The sequence below is a fragment of the Aquarana catesbeiana genome, linkage group LG05 (assembly GCF_042186555.1).
Source record: "Aquarana catesbeiana isolate 2022-GZ linkage group LG05, ASM4218655v1, whole genome shotgun sequence".
NCBI lineage: Eukaryota > Metazoa > Chordata > Amphibia > Anura > Ranidae > Aquarana > Aquarana catesbeiana.
In genome coordinates this window covers 607,868,409-607,889,123 of record NC_133328.1, presented here as the reverse complement: position 1 = coordinate 607,889,123, position 20,715 = coordinate 607,868,409, and positions in this window count along the sequence as shown.

Genomic DNA, 20,715 nt, shown 5'->3' with positions numbered 1-20,715 from the left:
GGGACTCTGATGCAAGGCGGACCTCTGTGGGGGACTCTGATGCAAGGCGGACCTCTGTGGGGACTCTGATGCAAGGCGGACCTCTGTGGGGACTCTGCTGCCAGGCGGACCTCTGTGGGGACTCTGCTGCCAGGCGGACCTCTGTGGGGACTCTGCTGCCAGGCGGACCTCTGTGGGGATTCTGCTGCCAGGCGGACCTCTGTGGGGACTCTGCTGCCAGGCGGACCTCTGTGGGGACTCTGCTGCCAGGCGGACCTCTGTGGGGGACTCTGCTGCCAGGCGGACCTCTGTGGGGACTCTTGCTGGCAAGGCGGACCTCTGTGGGGACTCTGCTGCAAGGCGGACCTCTGTGGGGACTCTGATGCAAGGCGGACCTCTGTGGGGACTCTGATGCAAGGCGGACCTCTGTGGGGGACCCTGGTTGCAAGGCGGACCTCTGTGGGGACTCTGCTTCAAGGGGGACCTCTGTGGGGGACCCTGCTGCAAGGCGGACCTCTGTGGGGACTCTGATGCAAGGCGGACCTCTGTGGGGACTCTGATGCAAGGCGGACCTCTGTGGGGACTCTGATGCAAGGCGGACCTCTGTGGGAACTCTGCTGCACAGGCGGACCTCTGTGGGGACTCTGCTGCAAGGCGGACCTCTGTGGGGACTCTGCTGCAAGGCGGACCTCTGTGGGGACTCTGCTGCAAGGCGGACCTCTGTGGGGACTCTGCTGCAAGGCGGACCTCTGTGGGGACTCTGCTGCAAGGCGGACCTCTGTGGGGACTCTGCCTGCAAGGCGGACCTCTGTGGGGACTCTGCTGCTGCAAGGCGGACCTCTGTGGGGACTTGGCTGCAAGGCGGACCTCTGTGGGGACTCTGCTGCCAGGCGGACCTCTGTGGGGACTCTGCTGCAAGGCGGACCTCTGTGGGGGACTCTGCTGCAAGGCGGACCTCTGTGGGGACTCTGCTGCAAGGCGGACCTCTGTGGGGACTGATGCAAGGCGGACCTCTGTGGGGACTGATGCAAGGCGGACCTCTGTGGAGACTCTGCTGCAAGGCGGACCTCTGTGGGGACTCTGATGCAAGGCGGTCCTCTGTGGGGACTCTGATGCAAGGCGGACCTCTGTGGGGACTCTGATGCAAGGCGGACCTCTGTGGGGACTCTGATGCAAGGCGGACCTCTGTGGGGACTCTGATGCAAGGCGGACCTCTGTGGGGACTCTGATGCAAGGCGGACCTCTGTGGGAACTCTGCTGCAAGGCGGACCTCTGTGGGGACTCTGCTGCAAGGCGGAACTCTGTGGGGACTCTGCTGCATGGCGGAACTCTGTGGGGACTCTGATGCAAGGCGGACCTCTGTGGGGACTCTGATGCAAGGCGGACCTCTGTGGGGACTCTGATGCAAGGCGGGACCTCTGTGGGGACTCTGATGCAAGGCGGACCTCTTTGGGGACTCTGATGCAAGGCGGACCTCTGTGGGGACTCTGATGCAAGGCGGACCTCTGTGGGGACTCTGCTGCCAGGCGGACCTCTGTGGGGACTCTGCTGCCAGGCGGACCTCTGTGGGGACTCTGCTGCCAGGCGGACCTCTGTGGGGACTCGGCTGCAAGGCGGACCTCTGTGGGGACTTGCGGCTGCAAGGCGGACCTCTGTGGGGACTCTGCTGCAAGGCGGACCTCTGTGGGGGACCTCTGCTGCAAGGCGGACCTCTGTGGGGACTCTGCTGCAAGGCGGACCTCTGTGGGGACTCTGCTGCAAGGCGGACCTCTGTGGGGACTCTGCTGCAAGGCGGACCTCTGTGGGGACTCTGCTGCAAGACGGACCTCTGTGGGGACCTCTGTGGGGACTCTGCTGCAAGGCGGACCTCTGTGCAAGGCGGACCTCTGTGCAAGGCGGGACTCTGCTGCAAGGCGGACCTCTGTGGGGACTCTGCTGCAAGGCGGACCTCTGTGGGGAGTCTGATGCAAGGCGCACCTCTGTGCAAGGCGGGACTCTGCTGCCAGGCGGACCTCTGTGGGGACTCTGATGCAAGGCGGACCTCTGTGGGGACTCTGATGCAAGGCGGACCTCTGTCGGGGACTCTGATGCAAGGCGGACCTCTGTGGGGACTCTGATGCAAGGCGGACCTCTGTGGGGACTCTGATGCAAGGCGGACCTCTGTGGGGACTCTGATGCCAGGCGGACCTCTGTGGGGACTCTGATGCCAGGCGGACCTCTGTGGGGACTCTGCTGCCAGGCGGACCTCTGTGGGGACTCTGCTGCCAGGCGGACCTCTGTGGGGACTCTGCTGCCAGGCGGACCTCTGTGGGGACTCTGATGCAAGGCGGACCTCTGTGGGGACTGATGCAAGGCGGACCTCTGTGGGGACTGATGCAAGGCGGACCTCTGTGGAGACTCTGCTGCAAGGTGGACCTCTGTGGGGACTCTGATGCAAGGCGGTCCTCTGTGGGGACTCTGATGCAAGGCGGGTCTCTGTGGGGACTCTGCTGCAAGGCGGACCTCTGTGGAGACTCTGCTGCAAGGCGGACCTCTGTGGGGACTCTGCTGCAAGGCTGACCTATGTGGAGACTCTGATGCAAGGCGGACCTCTGTGGGGACTCTAATGCAAGGCGAACCTCTGTGGGGACTCTGTTGCAAGGCGGACCTCTGTGGGGACTCTGCTGCAAGGCGGACCTCTGTGGGGACTCTTCTGCAAGGCGGACCTCTGTGGGGACTCTGCTGCAAGGCGGACCTCTGTGGGGACTCTGATGCAAGGCGGACCTCTGTGGGGACTCTGATGCAAGGCGGACCTCTGTGGGGACTCTGATGCAAGGCGGACCTCTGTGGGGACTCTGCTGCAAGGCGGACCTCTGTGGGGACTCTGATGCAAGGCGGTCCTCTGTGGGGACTCTGCTGCAAGGCGGACCTCTGTGGGGACTCTGATGCAAGGCGGACCTCTGTGGGGACTCTGATGCAAGGCGGTCCTCTGTGGGGACTCTGCTGCCAGGCGGACCTCTGTGGGGACTCTGCTGCCAGGCGGACCTCTGTGGGGACTCTGCTGCCAGGCGGACCTCTGTGGGGACTCTGCTGCCAGGCGGACCTCTGTGGGGACTCTGCTGCAAGGCGGGCCTCTGTGGGGACTCTGCTGCAAGGCGGACCTCTGTGGGGACTCTGCTGCAAGGCGGACCTCTGTGGGGACTCTGCTGCAAGGCGGACCTCTGTGGGGAGTCTGATGCAAGGCGCACCTCTGTGCAAGGCGGGACTCTGCTGCCAGGCGGACCTCTGTGGGGACTCTGATGCAAGGCGGACCTCTGTGGGGACTCTGATGCAAGGCGGACCTCTGTGGGGACTCTGATGCAAGGCGGACCTCTGTGGGGACTCTGATGCAAGGCGGACCTCTGTGGGGACTCTGATGCAAGGCGGACCTCTGTGGGGACTCTGATGCAAGGCGGACCTCTGTGGGGACTCTGCTGCCAGGCGGACCTCTGTGGGGACTCTGCTGCCAGGCGAACCTCTGTGGGGACTCTGCTGCCAGGCGGACCTCTGTGGGGACTCTGCTGCCAGGCGGACCTCTGTGGGGACTCTGCTGCCAGGCGGACCTCTGTGGGGACTCTGCTGCCAGGCGGACCTCTGTGGGGACTCTGCTGCCAGGCGGACCTCTGTGGGGACTCTGCTGCCAGGCGGACCTCTGTGGGGACTCTGCTGCAAGGTGGACCTCTGTGGGGACTCTGCTGCAAGGCGGACCTCTGTGGTTTCTCTGATGCAAGGCGGACCTCTGTGGGGACTCTGATGTAAGGCGGACCTCTGTGGGGACCCTGTTGCAAGGCAGACCTCTGTGGGGACTCTGCTTCAAGGGGGACCTCTGTGGGGACTCTGCTGCAAGGCGGACCTCTGTGGGGACTCTGATGCAAGGCGGACCTCTGTGGGGACTGATGCAAGGAGGACCTCTGTGGGGACTGATGCAAGGCGGACCTCTGTGGAGACTCTGCTGCAAGGCGGACCTCTGTGGGGACTCTGATGCAAGGCGGTCCTCTGTGGGGACTCTGATGCAAGGCGGGTCTCTGTGGGGACTCTGCTGCAAGGCGGACCTCTGTGGAGACTCTGCTGCAAGGCGGACCTCTGTGGGGACTCTGCTGCAAGGCTGACCTATGTGGAGACTCTGCTGCAAGGCGGACCTCTGTGGGGACTCTGATGCAAGGCGGACCTCTGTGGGGACTCTGATGCAAGGCGGACCTCTGTGGGGACTCTGATGCAAGGCGGTCCTCTGTGGGGACTCTGCTGCCAGGCGGACCTCTGTGGGGACTCTGCTGCCAGGCGGACCTCTGTGGGGACTCTGCTGCCAGGCGGACCTCTGTGGGGACTCTGCTGCCAGGCGGACCTCTGTGGGGACTCTGCTGCCAGGCGGACCTCTGTGGGGACTCTGCTGCCAGGCGGACCTCTGTGGGGACTCTGCTGCAAGGCGGACCTCTGTGGGGACTCTGCTGCAAGGCGGACCTCTGTGGTTTCTCTGATGCAAGGCGGACCTCTGTGGGGACTCTGATGTAAGGCGGACCTCTGTGGGGACCCTGTTGCAAGGCAAACCTCTGTGGGGACTCTGCTTCAAGGGGGACCTCTGTGGGGACTCTGCTGCAAGGCGGACCTCTGTGGGGACTCTGATGCAAGGCGGACCTCTGTGGGGACTGATGCAAGGCGGACCTCTGTGGGGACTGATGCAAGGCGGACCTCTGTGGAGACTCTGCTGCAAGGCGGACCTCTGTGGGGACTCTGATGCAAGGCGGTCCTCTGTGGGGACTCTAATGCAAGGCGGACCTCTGTGGGGACTCTGCTGCCAGGCGGACCTCTGTGGGGACTCTGCTGCCAGGCGGACCTCTGTGGGGACTCTGCTGCCAGGCGGACCTCTGTGGGGACTCTGCTGCCAGGCGGACCTCTGTGGGGACTCTGCTGCCAGGCGGACCTCTGTGGGGACTCTGCTGCAAGGCGGACCTCTGTGGGGACTCTGCTGCAAGGCGGACCTCTGTGGGGACTCTGATGCAAGGCGGACCTCTGTGGGGACTCTGATGCAAGGCGGACTTCTGTGGGGACCCTGTTGCAAGGCAGACCTCTGTGGGGACTCTGCTTCAAGGGAGACCTCTGTGGGGACCCTGCTGCAAGGCGGACCTCTGTGGGGACTCTGATGCAAGGCGGACCTCTGTGGGGACTCTGATGCAAGGCGGACCTCTGTGGGGACTCTGATGCAAGGCGGACCTCTGTGGGAACTCTGATGCAAGGCGGACCTCTGTGGGAACTCTGATGCAAGGCGGACCTCTGTGGGGACTCTGATGCAAGGCGGACCTCTGTGGGGACTCTGATGCAAGGCGGACCTCTGTGGGGACTCTGATGCAAGGCGGACCTCTGTGGGGACTCTGATGCAAGGCGGACCTCTGTGGGGACTCTGCTGCCAGGCGGACCTCTGTGGGGGACTCTGCTGCCAGGCGGACCTCTGTGGGGACTCTGCTGCCAGGCGGACCTCTGTGGGGACTCTGCTGCCAGGCGGACCTCTGTGGGGACTCTGCTGCCAGGCGGACCTCTGTGGGGACTCTGCTGCCAGGCGGACCTCTGTGGGGACTCTGCTGCCAGGCGGACCTCTGTGGGGGACTCTGCTGCCAGGCGGACCTCTGTGGGGACTCTGCTGCCAGGCGGACCTCTGTGGGGACTCTGCTGCAAGGCGGACCTCTGTGGGGACTCTGATGCAAGGCGGACCTCTGTGGGGACTCTGATGCAAGGCGGACCTCTGTGGGGACTCTGATGCAAGGCGGACCTCTGTGGGGACCCTGTTGCAAGGCGGACCTCTGTGGGGACTCTGCTTCAAGGGGGACCTCTGTGGGGACCCTGCTGCAAGGCGGACCTCTGTGGGGACTCTGATGCAAGGCGGACCTCTGTGGGGACTCTGATGCAAGGCGGACCTCTGTGGGGACTCTGATGCAAGGCGGACCTCTGTGGGAACTCTGCTGCAAGGCGGACCTCTGTGGGGACTCTGCTGCAAGGCGGACCTCTGTGGGGACTCTGCTGCAAGGCGGACCTCTGTGGGGACTCTGCTGCAAGGCGGACCTCTGTGGGGACTCTGCTGCAAGGCGGACCTCTGTGGGGACTCTGCTGCAAGGCGGACCTCTGTGGGGACTTGGCTGCAAGGCGGACCTCTGTGGGGACTCTGCTGCCAGGCGGACCTCTGTGGGGACTCTGCTGCAAGGCGGACCTCTGTGGGGACTCTGCTGCAAGGCGGACCTCTGTGGGGACTCTGCTGCAAGGCGGACCTCTGTGGGGACTGATGCAAGGCGGACCTCTGTGGGGACTGATGCAAGGCGGACCTCTGTGGAGACTCTGCTGCAAGGCGGACCTCTGTGGGGACTCTGATGCAAGGCGGTCCTCTGTGGGGACTCTGATGCAAGGCGGACCTCTGTGGGGACTCTGATGCAAGGCGGACCTCTGTGGGGACTCTGATGCAAGGCGGACCTCTGTGGGGACTCTGATGCAAGGCGGACCTCTGTGGGGACTCTGATGCAAGGCGGACCTCTGTGGGGACTCTGCTGCAAGGCGGACCTCTGTGGGGACTCTGCTGCAAGGCGGAACTCTGTGGGGACTCTGCTGCATGGCGGAACTCTGTGGGGACTCTGATGCAAGGCGGACCTCTGTGGGGACTCTGATGCAAGGCGGACCTCTGTGGGGACTCTGATGCAAGGCGGACCTCTGTGGGGACTCTGATGCAAGGCGGACCTCTTTGGGGACTCTGATGCAAGGCGGTCCTCTGTGGGGACTCTGCTGCAAGGCGGACCTCTGTGGGGACTCTGATGCAAGGCGGACGTCTGTGGGGACTCTGCTGCAAGGCGGACCTCTGTGGGGACTCTGCTGCAAGGCGGACCTCTGTGGGGACTCTGCTGCAAGACGGACCTCTGTGGGGACCTCTGTGGGGACTCTGCTGCAAGGCGGACCTCTGTGCAAGGCGGACCTCTGTGCAAGGCGGGACTCTGCTGCAAGGCGGACCTCTGTGGGGACTCTGATGCAAGGCGGACCTCTTTGGGGGCTCGTATGCGAGGCGGACCTCTGTGGGGACTCTGATGCGAGGCGGACCTCTGTGGGGACTCTGATGCGAGGAGGACCTCTGTGGGGACTCTGATGCAAGGCGGTCCTCTGTGGGAACTCTGATGCAAGGCGGACCTCTGTGGGGATTCTGATGCAAGGCGGACCTCCGTGGGGACTCTGATGCAAGGCGGACCTCCGTGGGGACTCTGATGCAAGGCGGACCTCTGTGGGGACTCTGATGCAAGGCGGACCTCTGTGGGGACTCTGCTGCAAGGCGGACCTCTGTGGGGACTCTGCTGTAAGGCGGACCTCTGTGGGGACTCTGCTGCAAGGAGGACCTCTGTGGGGACTCTGCTGCAAGGCGGACCTCTGTGGGGACTCTGCTGCAAGGCGGACCTCTGTGGTTTCTCTGATGCAAGGCGGAATTCTGTGGGGACTCTGATGCAAGGCGGACCTCTGTGGGGACCCTGTTGCAAGGGGGACCTCTGTGGGGACTCTGCTTCAAGGGGGACCTCTGTGGGGACTCTGCTGCAAGGCGGACCTCTGTGGGGACTCTGATGCAAGGCGGACCTCTGTGGGGACTGATGCAAAGCGGACCTCTGTGGGGACTGATGCAAGGCGGACCTCTGTGGAGACTCCGCTGCAAGGCGGACCTCTGTGGGGACTCTGATGCAAGGCGGTCCTCTGTGGGGACTCTGATGCAAGGCGGACCTCTGTGGGGACTCTGTTGCAAGGCGGACCTCTGTGGGGACTCTGCTGCAAGGCGGACCTCTGTGGGGACTCTGCTGCAAGGCGGACCTCTGTGGGGACTCTGATGTAAGGTGGACCTCTGTGGGGACTCTGATGCAAGGCGGACCTCTGTGGGGACTCTGCTGCAAGGCGGACCTCTGTGGGGACTCTGCTGCAAGGCGGTCCTCTGTGGGGACTCTGATGCAAGGCGGACCTCTGTGGGGACTCTGATGCAAGGCGGACCTCTGTGGGGACTCTGATGCAAGGCGGACCTCTGTGGGGACTCTGATGCAAGGCGGACCTCTGTGGGGACTCTGATGCAAGGCGGACCTCTGTGGGGACTCTGATGCAAGGCGGACCTCTGTGGGGACTCTGCTGCCAGGCGGACCTCTGTGGGGACTCTGCTGCCAGGCGGACCTCTGTGGGGACTCGGCTGCAAGGCGGACCTCTGTGGGGACTCGGCTGCAAGGCGGACCTCTGTGGGGACTCTGCTGCAAGGCGGACCTCTGTGGGGACTCTGCTGCAAGGCGGACCTCTGTGGGGACTCTGCTGCAAGGCGGACCTCTGTGGGGACTCTGCTGCAAGGCGGACCTCTGTGGGGACTCTGCTGCAAGACGGACCTCTGTGGGGACCTCTGTGGGGACTCTGCTGCAAGGCGGACCTCTGTGCAAGGCGGACCTCTGTGCAAGGCGGGACTCTGCTGCAAGGCGGACCTCTGTGGGGACTCTGATGCAAGGTGGACCTCTGTGCAAGGCGGGACTCTGCTGCAAGGCGGACCTCTGTGGGGACTCTGATGCAAGGTGGACCTCTGTGGGGACTCTGATGCAAGGCGGACCTCTGTGCAAGGCGGGACTCTGCTGCAACGCGGAACTCTGTGGGGACTCTGATGCAAGGCGGACTTCTGTGGGGACTCTGATGCAAGGCGGACCTCTGTGGGGACTCTGATGCAAGGCGGACCTCTGTGGGGACTCTGATGCAAGGCGGACCTTTGTGGGGACTCTGATGCAAGGCGGACCTCTGTGGGGACTCTGATGCCAGGAGGACCTCTGTGGGGACTCTGATGCAAGGCGGACCTCTGTGGGGACTCTGATGCAAGGCGGACCTCTGTGGGGACTCTGATGCAAGGCGGACCTCTGTGGGGACTCTGCTGCCAGGCGGACCTCTGTGGGGACTCTGCTGCCAGGCGGACCTCTGTGGGGACTCTGCTGCCAGGCGGACCTCTGTGGGGATTCTGCTGCCAGGCGGACCTCTGTGGGGACTCTGCTGCCAGGCGGACCTCTGTGGGGACTCTGCTGCCAGGCGGACCTCTGTGGGGACTCTGCTGCCAGGCGGACCTCTGTGGGGACTCTGCTGCAAGGCGGACCTCTGTGGGGACTCTGCTGCAAGGCGGACCTCTGTGGGGACTCTGATGCAAGGCGGACCTCTGTGGGGACTCTGATGCAAGGCGGACCTCTGTGGGGACCCTGTTGCAAGGCGGACCTCTGTGGGGACTCTGCTTCAAGGGGGACCTCTGTGGGGACCCTGCTGCAAGGCGGACCTCTGTGGGGACTCTGATGCAAGGCGGACCTCTGTGGGGACTCTGATGCAAGGCGGACCTCTGTGGGGACTCTGATGCAAGGCGGACCTCTGTGGGAACTCTGCTGCAAGGCGGACCTCTGTGGGGACTCTGCTGCAAGGCGGACCTCTGTGGGGACTCTGCTGCAAGGCGGACCTCTGTGGGGACTCTGCTGCAAGGCGGACCTCTGTGGGGACTCTGCTGCAAGGCGGACCTCTGTGGGGACTCTGCTGCAAGGCGGACCTCTGTGGGGACTCTGCTGCAAGGCGGACCTCTGTGGGGACTCTGCTGCAAGGCGGACCTCTGTGGGGACTTGGCTGCAAGGCGGACCTCTGTGGGGACTCTGCTGCCAGGCGGACCTCTGTGGGGACTCTGCTGCAAGGCGGACCTCTGTGGGGACTCTGCTGCAAGGCGGACCTCTGTGGGGACTCTGCTGCAAGGCGGACCTCTGTGGGGACTGATGCAAGGCGGACCTCTGTGGGGACTGATGCAAGGCGGACCTCTGTGGAGACTCTGCTGCAAGGCGGACCTCTGTGGGGACTCTGATGCAAGGCGGTCCTCTGTGGGGACTCTGATGCAAGGCGGACCTCTGTGGGGACTCTGATGCAAGGCGGACCTCTGTGGGGACTCTGATGCAAGGCGGACCTCTGTGGGGACTCTGATGCAAGGCGGACCTCTGTGGGGACTCTGATGCAAGGCGGACCTCTGTGGGAACTCTGCTGCAAGGCGGACCTCTGTGGGGACTCTGCTGCAAGGCGGAACTCTGTGGGGACTCTGCTGCATGGCGGAACTCTGTGGGGACTCTGATGCAAGGCGGACCTCTGTGGGGACTCTGATGCAAGGCGGACCTCTGTGGGGACTCTGATGCAAGGCGGACCTCTGTGGGGACTCTGATGCAAGGCGGACCTCTTTGGGGACTCTGATGCAAGGCGGACCTCTGTGGGGACTCTGATGCAAGGCGGACCTCTGTGGGGACTCTGCTGCCAGGCGGACCTCTGTGGGGACTCTGCTGCCAGGCGGACCTCTGTGGGGACTCTGCTGCCAGGCGGACCTCTGTGGGGACTCGGCTGCAAGGCGGACCTCTGTGGGGACTCGGCTGCAAGGCGGACCTCTGTGGGGACTCTGCTGCAAGGCGGACCTCTGTGGGGACTCTGCTGCAAGGCGGACCTCTGTGGGGACTCTGCTGCAAGGCGGACCTCTGTGGGGACTCTGCTGCAAGGCGGACCTCTGTGGGGACTCTGCTGCAAGGCGGACCTCTGTGGGGACTCTGCTGCAAGACGGACCTCTGTGGGGACCTCTGTGGGGACTCTGCTGCAAGGCGGACCTCTGTGCAAGGCGGACCTCTGTGCAAGGCGGGACTCTGCTGCAAGGCGGACCTCTGTGGGGACTCTGATGCAAGGTGGACCTCTGTGCAAGGCGGGACTCTGCTGCAAGGCGGACCTCTGTGGGGACTCTGATGCAAGGTGGACCTCTGTGGGGACTCTGATGCAAGGCGGACCTCTGTGCAAGGCGGGACTCTGCTGCAACGCGGAACTCTGTGGGGACTCTGATGCAAGGCGGACTTCTGTGGGGACTCTGATGCAAGGCGGACCTCTGTGGGGATTCTGATGCAAGGCGGACCTCTGTGGGGACTCTGATGCAAGGCGGACCTTTGTGGGGACTCTGATGCAAGGCGGACCTCTGTGGGGACTCTGATGCAAGGCGGACCTCTGTGGGGACTCTGATGCAAGGCGGACCTCTGTGGGGACTCTGATGCAAGGCGGACCTCTGTGGGGACTCTGATGCAAGGCGGACCTCTGTGGGGACTGATGCAAGGCGGACCTCTGTGGGGACTGATGCAAGGCGGACCTCTGTGGAGACTCTGCTGCAAGGCGGACCTCTGTGGGGACTCTGATGCAAGGCGGTCCTCTGTGGGGACTCTGCTGCAAGGCGGACCTCTGTGGGGACTCTGCTGCAAGGCGGACCTCTGTGGGGACTCTGATGCAAGGCGGACCTCTGTGGGGACTCTGATGCAAGGCGGACTTCTGTGGGGACTCTGATGCAAGGCGGACCTCTGTGGGGACTCTGCTGCAAGGCGGACCTCTGTGGGGACTCTGCTGCAAGGCGGACCTCTGTGGGGACTCTGCTGCAAGGCGGACCTCTGTGGGGACTCTGCTGCAAGGCGGACCTCTGTGGGGACTCTGCTGCAAGGCGGACCTCTGTGGGGACTCTGCTGCAAGGCGGACCTCTGTGGGGACTCTGCTGCAAGGCGGACCTCTGTGGGGACTCTGATGCAAGGCGGACCTCTGTGGGGACTCTGATGCAAGGCGGACCTCTGTGGGGACTCTGATGCAAGGCGGACCTCTGTGGGGACTCTGTTGCAAGGCGGACCTCTGTGGGGACCCTGTTGCAAGGCAGACCTCTGTGGGGACTCTGCTTCAAGGGGGACATCTGTGGGGACCCTGCTGCAAGGCGGACCTCTGTGGGGACTCTGATGCAAGGCGGACCTCTGTGGGGACTCTGATGCAAGGCGGACCTCTGTGGGGACTCTGATGCAAGGCGGACCTCTGTGGGGACTCTGATGCAAGGCGGACCTCTGTGGGGACTCTGATGCAAGGCGGACCTCTGTGGGGACTCTGATGCAAGGCGGACCTCTGTGGGGACTCTGATGCAAGGCGGACCTCTGTGGGGACTCGGCTGCAAGGCGGACCTCTGTGGGGACTCGGCTGCAAGGCGGACCTCTGTGGGGACTCGGCTGCAAGGCGGACCTCTGTGGGGACTCGGCTGCAAGGCGGACCTCTGTGGGGACTCTGCTGCAAGGCGGACCTCTGTGGGGACTCTGCTGCAAGGCGGACCTCTGTGGGGACTCTGCTGCAAGGCGGACCTCTGTGAGGACTCTGCTGCAAGGCGGACCTCTGTGGGGACTCTGCTGCAAGGCGGACCTCTGTGGGGACTCTGCTGCAAGACGGACCTCTGTGGGGACTCTGCTGCAAGACGGACCTCTGTGGGGACCTCTGTGGGGACTCTGCTGCAAGGTGGACCTCTGTGCAAGGCGGACCTCTGTGCAAGGCGGGACTCTGCTGCAAGGCGGACCTCTGCTGCAAGGCGGACCTCTGTGGCGACTCTGATGCAAGGCAGACCTCTGTGGCGACTCTGATGCAAGGCAGACCTCTGTGCCGACTCTGATGCAAGGCGGACCTCTGTGCTGACTCTGATGCAAGGCGGACCTCTGTGGGGACTCTGCTGCAAGGCGGACCTCTGTGGGGACTCTGCTGCAAGGCGGACCTCTGTGGGGACTCTGATGCAAGGCGGACCTCTGTGGGGACTCTGATGCAAGGCGGACCTCTGTGCAAGGCGGGACTCTGCTGCAAGGCGGAACTCTGTGGGGACTCTGATGCAAGGCGGACTTCTGTGGGGACTCTGATGCAAGGCGGACCTCTGTGGGGACTCTGATGCAAGGCGGACCTCTGTGGGGACTCTGATGCAAGGCGGACCTCTGTGGGGACTCTGATGCAAGGCGGACCTCTGTGGGGACTCTGATGCAAGGCGGACCTCTGTGGGGACTCTGATGCAAGGCGGACCTCTGTGGGGACTCTGATGCAAGGCGGACCTCTGTGGGGACTCTGATGCAAGGCGGACCTCTGTGGGGACTCTGATGCAAGGCGGACCTCTGTGGCGACTCTGATGCAAGGCGGACCTCTGTGGCGACTCTGATGCAAGGCAGACCTCTGTGGCGACTCTGATGCAAGGCAGACCTCTGTGGCGACTCTGATGCAAGGCAGACCTCTGTGGCGACTCTGATGCAAGGCTGACCTCTGTGGGGACTCTGCTGCAAGGAGGACCTCTGTGGGGACTCTGCTGCAAGGCGGACCTCTGTGGGGACTCTGCTGCAAGGCGGACCTCTGTGGGGACTCTGATGCAAGGCGGACCTCTGTGGGGACTCTGATGCAAGGCGGACCTCTGTGCAAGGCGGGACTCTGCTGCAAGGCGGAACTCTGTGGGGACTCTGATGCAAGGCGGACTTCTGTGGGGACTCTGATGCAAGGCGGACCTCTGTGGGGACTCTGATGCAAGGCGGACCTCTGTGGGGACTCTGATGCAAGGCGGACCTCTGTGGGGACTCTGATGCAAGGCGGACCTCTGTGGGGACTCTGATGCAAGGCGGACCTCTGTGGGGACTCTGATGCAAGGCGGACCTCTGTGGGGACTCTGATGCAAGGCGGACCTCTGTGGGGACTCTGCTGCAAGGCGGACCTCTGTGGGGACTCTGATGCAAGGCGGACCTCTGTGGGGACTCTGATGCAAGGCGGACCTCTGTGGGGACTCTGATGCAAGGCGGACCTCTGTGGGGACTCTGATGCAAGGCGGACCTCTGTGGGGACTCTGATGCAAGGCGGACCTCTGTGGGGACTCTGATGCAAGGCGGACCTCTGTGGGGACTCTGATGCAAGGCGGACCTCTGTGGGGACTCTGATGCAAGGCGGACCTCTGTGGGGACTCTGATGCAAGGCGGACCTCTGTGGGGACTCTGATGCAAGGCGGACCTCTGTGGGGACTCTGATGCAAGGCGGACCTCTGTGGGGACTCTGATGCAAGGCGGACCTCTGTGGGGACTCTGATGCAAGGCGGACCTCTGTGGGGACTCTGATGCAAGGCGGACCTCTGTGGGGACTCTGATGCAAGGCGGACCTCTGTGGGGACTCTGATGCAAGGCGGACCTCTGTGGGGACTCTGATGCAAGGCGGACCTCTGTGGGGACTCTGATGCAAGGCGGACCTCTGTGGGGACTCTGATGCAAGGCGGACCTCTGTGGGGACTCTGCTGCAAGGCGGACCTCTGTGGGGACTCTGCTGCCAGGCGGACCTCTGTGGGGACTCTGCTGCCAGGCGGACCTCTGTGGGGACTCTGCTGCCAGGCGGACCTCTGTGGGGACTCTGATGCCAGGCGGACCTCTGTGGGGACTCTGATGCCAGGCGGACCTCTGTGGGGACTCTGATGCCAGGCGGACCTCTGTGGGGACTCTGATGCCAGGCGGACCTCTGTGGGGACTCTGATGCCAGGCGGACCTCTGTGGGGACTCTGATGCCAGGCGGACCTCTGTGGGGACTCTGATGCCAGGCGGACCTCTGTGGGGACTCTGATGCCAGGCGGACCTCTGTGGGGACTCTGATGCCAGGCGGACCTCTGTGGGGACTCTGATGCCAGGCGGACCTCTGTGGGGACTCTGATGCCAGGCGGACCTCTGTGGGGACTCTGATGCCAGGCGGACCTCTGTGGGGACTCTGATGCCAGGCGGACCTCTGTGGGGACTCTGATGCCAGGCGGACCTCTGTGGGGACTCTGATGCCAGGCGGACCTCTGTGGGGACTCTGATGCCAGGCGGACCTCTGTGGGGACTCTGATGCCAGGCGGACCTCTGTGGGGACTCTGATGCCAGGCGGACCTCTGTGGGGACTCTGATGCCAGGCGGACCTCTGTGGGGACTCTGCTGCGTTTGGAAGTGAGTTTGGAAGAATTACAAAATAATATGGTGGGTAAGGTTGTGTATAACTTATCCAGTATTTCATATTTATGGAGTTCTATATCCTCAATAAGTTCCATTGGTCATCAAATCAATGTTATACTTAATGCTTCAATGGGATATATCACTGAAATTATTATTCAATAAAAATTATTCAAACGAGAATTATTCAAATAAGACATGTGCACATATTTCTACAGAAAACCAAAAAGACTCAGCTGCTGTATAAGGCTCCTATTCGGATAATAGAGATAAAAAAATATAAATATATCAGCGCTCAGGGCTAATTGTTGATCCTTATAACAATCAATAATAGTTGCTCTGTACAAAAACAGTCTTTTAAAGAGTCCGTATTGTTGGTTGGATGTGCTGGCAGGTGAATTCTATGTCTTTAATGATCGCCAGCGCTGAGGGCAGCTTTCCTGGAGAGCGAAGCCGGCTCTTAAGGCAACCATATAAAACAAGAAGGAGAAAGCGCCTCTGAGTTCAAGCATTTAATTTAAAATATTAAGCGCATAAATACACTTATCTATCAATGGGTCCGCGATTCAGACTTTTAAACACTGCTGCCCCCCTATGTAAGTAGGGAACACCTCAGTGATACCCCGAAAGGTTAAAAACAGAATATAGGGGATGGCGCTGTGTAAAGTGTGAGTGTTTAAAGTGCCAAGTGCTGTGGTGCGTAGTACAATCCTACCTCAATGCCAGAAAAATAAAAAGATATATAATCAATATAAATAAATTAAAAATAGTAAGTTGACCAAAAATTAACCAATATTGTGGGGTGATATATCCTTAATGGAATTGCAAGTAATTAAGATCCTGTACATTAAACAAAATCAATCCTTAAAAAATGTAAAATTGAAAAAATAGCAAATATAAATTGGTTGTCAGACCACGGTGCAACCCACACAGTGCAATAATGTGCAAATATCTATAAAAATCTGATATATAGAAATGTGTATATGAAAAAATTAATCACAAAAATTAAAAAATATTCAAAAAAACAAACAATATTCAAAAAAATTTTTTTAGTCCCAACTGCTGTATAGTGCAAAAAGTTCAAAATAGTGATATAATTGCAGTGTAATAAATCGTGTAGCGTTTTTCCCAGACGATTATTCTTTAACAATGGAGATCCATGCAATAATTTTTGGCAATTTCCCCCAATGTGATTGCACTCACCGGAGCTCCCTGCCCCTGCAGGGGTATGGGCGTGTGATGTTAATCCTCAGCCTTTAATCGCCCTGGTCTCACTGGTGCCAGTATTCTTCCACTCAGCCCAATCCAGGAGAACCACTTGTTGAGAAGGGAGGGAGGACTCACTGCCCTTTGCTGTAGCACAGATCCCAGCCAGGCATCCACTTACATATATTTAGGTAAAAAATAAAAAAGATTCCTTCATTTGTAATATACAAAATATATCTAAAAGTTCTAGAAAAAACAGACTTATATCTCACAGAACATTAAATAGATATATCAAATCTAAAACAATAGATCAATTAAAAACCAATAAAGAAGCTCCCTATTCCCTATTTTCCCTTTCCCCTCTCCCCCCCCTCCCCCTTCCCCCATATATGACATCTGGGTAATAATCACTAGTAGTAATTCTCTGTGTAATACCTGGTGTGTCACTGAGCGTATATAAGACAGCCGTTGACACATGAGATAACTTTTAAAAAAATACTTGTTTACAGATTTTAGATTTTATATTCTCCCAAGTGTAGTAGCTATAACTTAATGCGTAACACACATCCGTGCTGCTGTTTTTATTCCGTCTCCATGTCTTTTACTTCAAAAGTTTTTTATTCCCAAAAATTTTCACTATCTGAGCTTCTTTATTGGTTTTTAATTGATCTATTGTTTTAGATTTGATATATCTATTTAATGTTCTGTGAGATATATTATAAGTCTGTTTTTTCTAGAACTTTTAGATATATTTTGTATATTAGTCCTTCGTTCAACACACCCATGTTTCGTTTTTTATCCAATCGGAATGCCATTGGTCATCAACATAGGATTATTTAAGATTCGATCCTTTCCATCCTTCTCACACTTGAAAAAGGAGCGCGCATGCCCATTGTGAGCTTCGCGCATGCTCTGAAACGCGTTGTGTGTTCCCGTCCATTGCAGTCTTCTCGGTGACGTCATACGCCCATAGCTAGTGGCCGGAACCCGGAAGCCTTAATCCAGCTTGGCTGCCTTATGATCTGTTACTCCGAGCTGAGGTCCGCGGCCGTCCCTCTGGAGCCACATCACAGGAATTCGGTCTATGGACATTAACTGATCCCTGATAACCCTTTCATTGGAACTCAACCTTGTCTATTTTACTGTAAGTGTATTTATGCGCTTAATATTTTAAATTAAATGCTTGCACTCAGAGGCGCTTTCTCCTTCTTGTTTTATATGGTTGCCTTAAGAGCTGGCTTCGCTCTCCAGGAAAGCTGCCCTCAGCGCTGGCGATCATTAAAGACATAGAATTCACCTGCCAGCACATCCACCCACCAATACGGACTCTTTAAAAGACTGTTTTTGTACAGAGCAACTATTATTGATTGTTATATATATAAGGATCAACAATTAGCCCTGAGCGCTGATATATTTTTATCTCTGTTATCCGACTAGGAGCCTTATACAGCAGCTGGGTCTTTTTGGTTTTCTGTAGAAATATGTGCACATGTCTTATTTGAATAATTCTCCTTTGAAAAATTTTTATTGAATAATAATTTCAGTGATATATCCCATTGAAGCATTAAGTATAAATTAATTGTTCTTCCCTACGTTTTTAATTTTTTGAGGTACATTCCCCATATATACTGTATTTATATTTATATTTATCCATTTTTTCCTGAAATTATTCCGTGATTTGATGACCAATGGAACTTATTGAGGATATAGAACTCCATAAATATGAAATACTGGATAAGTTATACATGACCTTACCCACCATATTATTTTGTAATTCTTCCAAACTCACTCGCTCAGATAGATACCACCTTTGTGGCAAATTTAAGAAATTAGAAAGATTAATCCACACTGCCAATACCCACTGGTGGGATCAATTTTTTCTTAAAAAATACTTAGAAGGAAAAATCTCCCCATAGAGGATTAAGGATTTTAAAAACCTGTTCCTTCCTTGACGCCACTCATAGTACAGAGTGGGAGAATCTGGCGGAATTCTGTACCATGAAATGGATAGGTGTCTTGATTAGTCAAAGAAATTTAAAATATAGTGAAATTGTACATCAGATACAGATCCTATCACAAGAAATTACTTCCTTTAATCTAAAAATACCACCCACTTGGTTTGAGACCCTTAAAAAGAATACTAAAAATAAAGAAAATATTCTGATCCAAACAAAGCTTGGTAAATTTCATAGGGACTTAGAAGACTATAGACATAAAAAAACGTTTTCTTGGAAACATAACGACGCCATACCTGCTTTAATGTCTTTATCGCCTCATCCCACTGAGTCTATTCTAACCAACAATAAAAGAGAGGGTAATCATGCCCGTTCTTCCACTCAGGCTTCGAATCCTAGAGTTCCCAGTAAAAGATCACTCTCATTACACAGACCCCTCACATTAAATTCTAAACCTCTCTCTTGTCGTTCAGAGATGCCCTCACCACAGAGATCTAATATTAGACATGTCAAGAAAAACACACAATCCTCAGCGAGAGTAGATCCTACACTATACCTACCTCTCCTTCTCTCTCTAATAACTTACTCCATGCTTCATCTACACCTATAATTCCAGGACCTCGTGGCTGTGCTGCCTCTACTACCGATGGGGCCAATCCCCAGCCCTTATCCTTACCCATTCCTACAGTAAAAAATACACATATACCCTCTCTACCTATGTCCAACTCCGACCTTGTCACCAATAATCTAGTGCTAGGGGACTTCCAAATTGGTGAAATAGCCTCCCACTCTGAAGCTTTGTCATTTTCTTTTTTGGAGAAGGGCCCACATCGCAAGCAGCGCCAAAAAAGAAAAAACATAGACGAGGATGCAGAGGTGGACGCAATAAATCCAAAAACACATGCCAAACTACAGAAACGATAAAAATATTTAATTTATCCACACATCAGTTATCCTCAGAAGAAATCTCCTTGCTTGGTGAAGGACTCACTTTTTCACCCACCATACCACCCAACTCGTTCCTTCTATTCAAGGACCTCAATAAATTTATTAGAAACCTCACTCTAAAACGATATTTTAATATTCAATCTGCTAAGAATACATCAGCTGTCAATAGCTCTGATACAACTAGGCCTACTACCTCTTCCCACACCATCATGCATGACACATCTGAGAGCTCTATGAGTGTCTATGAATCGGATTCTGAACTGGGCACCCTAGATCTCAAATTAAATCTGGAGCTGTTAACCCAACATCTGCAGAGCTCACCTCCAGTTAAACATACGAATTTTAGACCTAAATCGGCGTTCTATCCTACTAGATCAAAGGGCCCATATCTAGAAACTTTTTACAGAGTGGTTTTCTCTGAACTTCAACAATTGTGTGACCACACGGAAAACACACAAAAATATCGTTCCCATAATCTTAACCCCAGAGAAAAGGCTGCACTTCACTCCCTCACTAACAACCCTGATATTATCATTAAACCGGCAGATAAGGGGGGTGGGATTGTCATATTAGATCGCACCTCTTATATTACAGAAGCATCAAGATTATTATCAGATCATCAAACATATAGAAAATTGCCCTCGGATCCACTACCCCAATTCAGATTAAAGGCTGAGACATTAATTAATCAAGCCCTTCTAGATGAAATAATCAACAAAAATGAAGCCCATTTTCTACGTAAAGAATTTTACAGTACACCTTATTTTTATCATCTACCTAAGGTGCACAAAAATTCGTCCCACCCCCCTGGTAGACCTATTGTTGCTTCCATGAATAGTGTCTCTAGTGGCTTTTCCCAATATGTTGATTTTTTTCTACAGCCTTTAGCCCAGAACCTTCCCTCTTACGTACGAGATTCGATACATCTGATGGACCTCCTGGAACCCTACAGATGGCAAGAGAGTTATTCCTGGCTGTCTCTAGAGGTTAACTCTTTATATACATCAATTCCCCATCATATAGGTTTAATGGCAGTTCAACATTTTCTGTCCTTGGATCCTCTTACAAATGTAAAACAAGCTGTATTCAACAATTAGCCCTGAGCACTGATATATTTATATACATAAAATCTATTAGGTTTCCACAAAGGCATATGTCAAGGCGGAATTTAAAAGAAGAAACCTATCCAGTACATGCATATTGCCCCATGTTTTATCCCTTTATAAACCTGCAAGTGCCAAAAATAGCCATTGATCTGCCAGAAATGCACTCAGCTCCTAAGTGCTTTTGTGGGCTGACAACATACAGCATTTTTGTATCCTGAGTGGTGTCAGCCCTGTCCAGTGTTTTTTGTTACCTACTCAACTACTCCCACTCTCAGATCTCAACAACATAAAAGCTAATCATCAGTCCGAGATAATTAGAAAAGCTTGGTGAGATAACAAAAGAAGTGTGCAGAGGACACAGGACAGCAATGGATTTCTGACATGATCAACAAGTTTTATTTTATTTTAGTGTTTGTTAAATGAACAAAGAAGACTTGTATTATTCTGAATTACTCCCACAACTTTAAAATAATGAAAGGTAGCTCAGCTTTAAAGCCCAAATCTAGTCATTTATTTTTTTAATTCAGGATAGAGAAGGGAAGGTCTCACCAGCCCTTTAAGGAGTTCTGAAAGACAGGAGGTGGAGCTCCTGATCATTTGCTTTTGTGATTGAAATGTAAAGAAAGTAGTAGTGTGCTGCCACCTAGTGATAATGATATATAGAAAATACACAGCTGCTGCAATCACCAAATGTGTTCCCACATCCACAGTGAATCA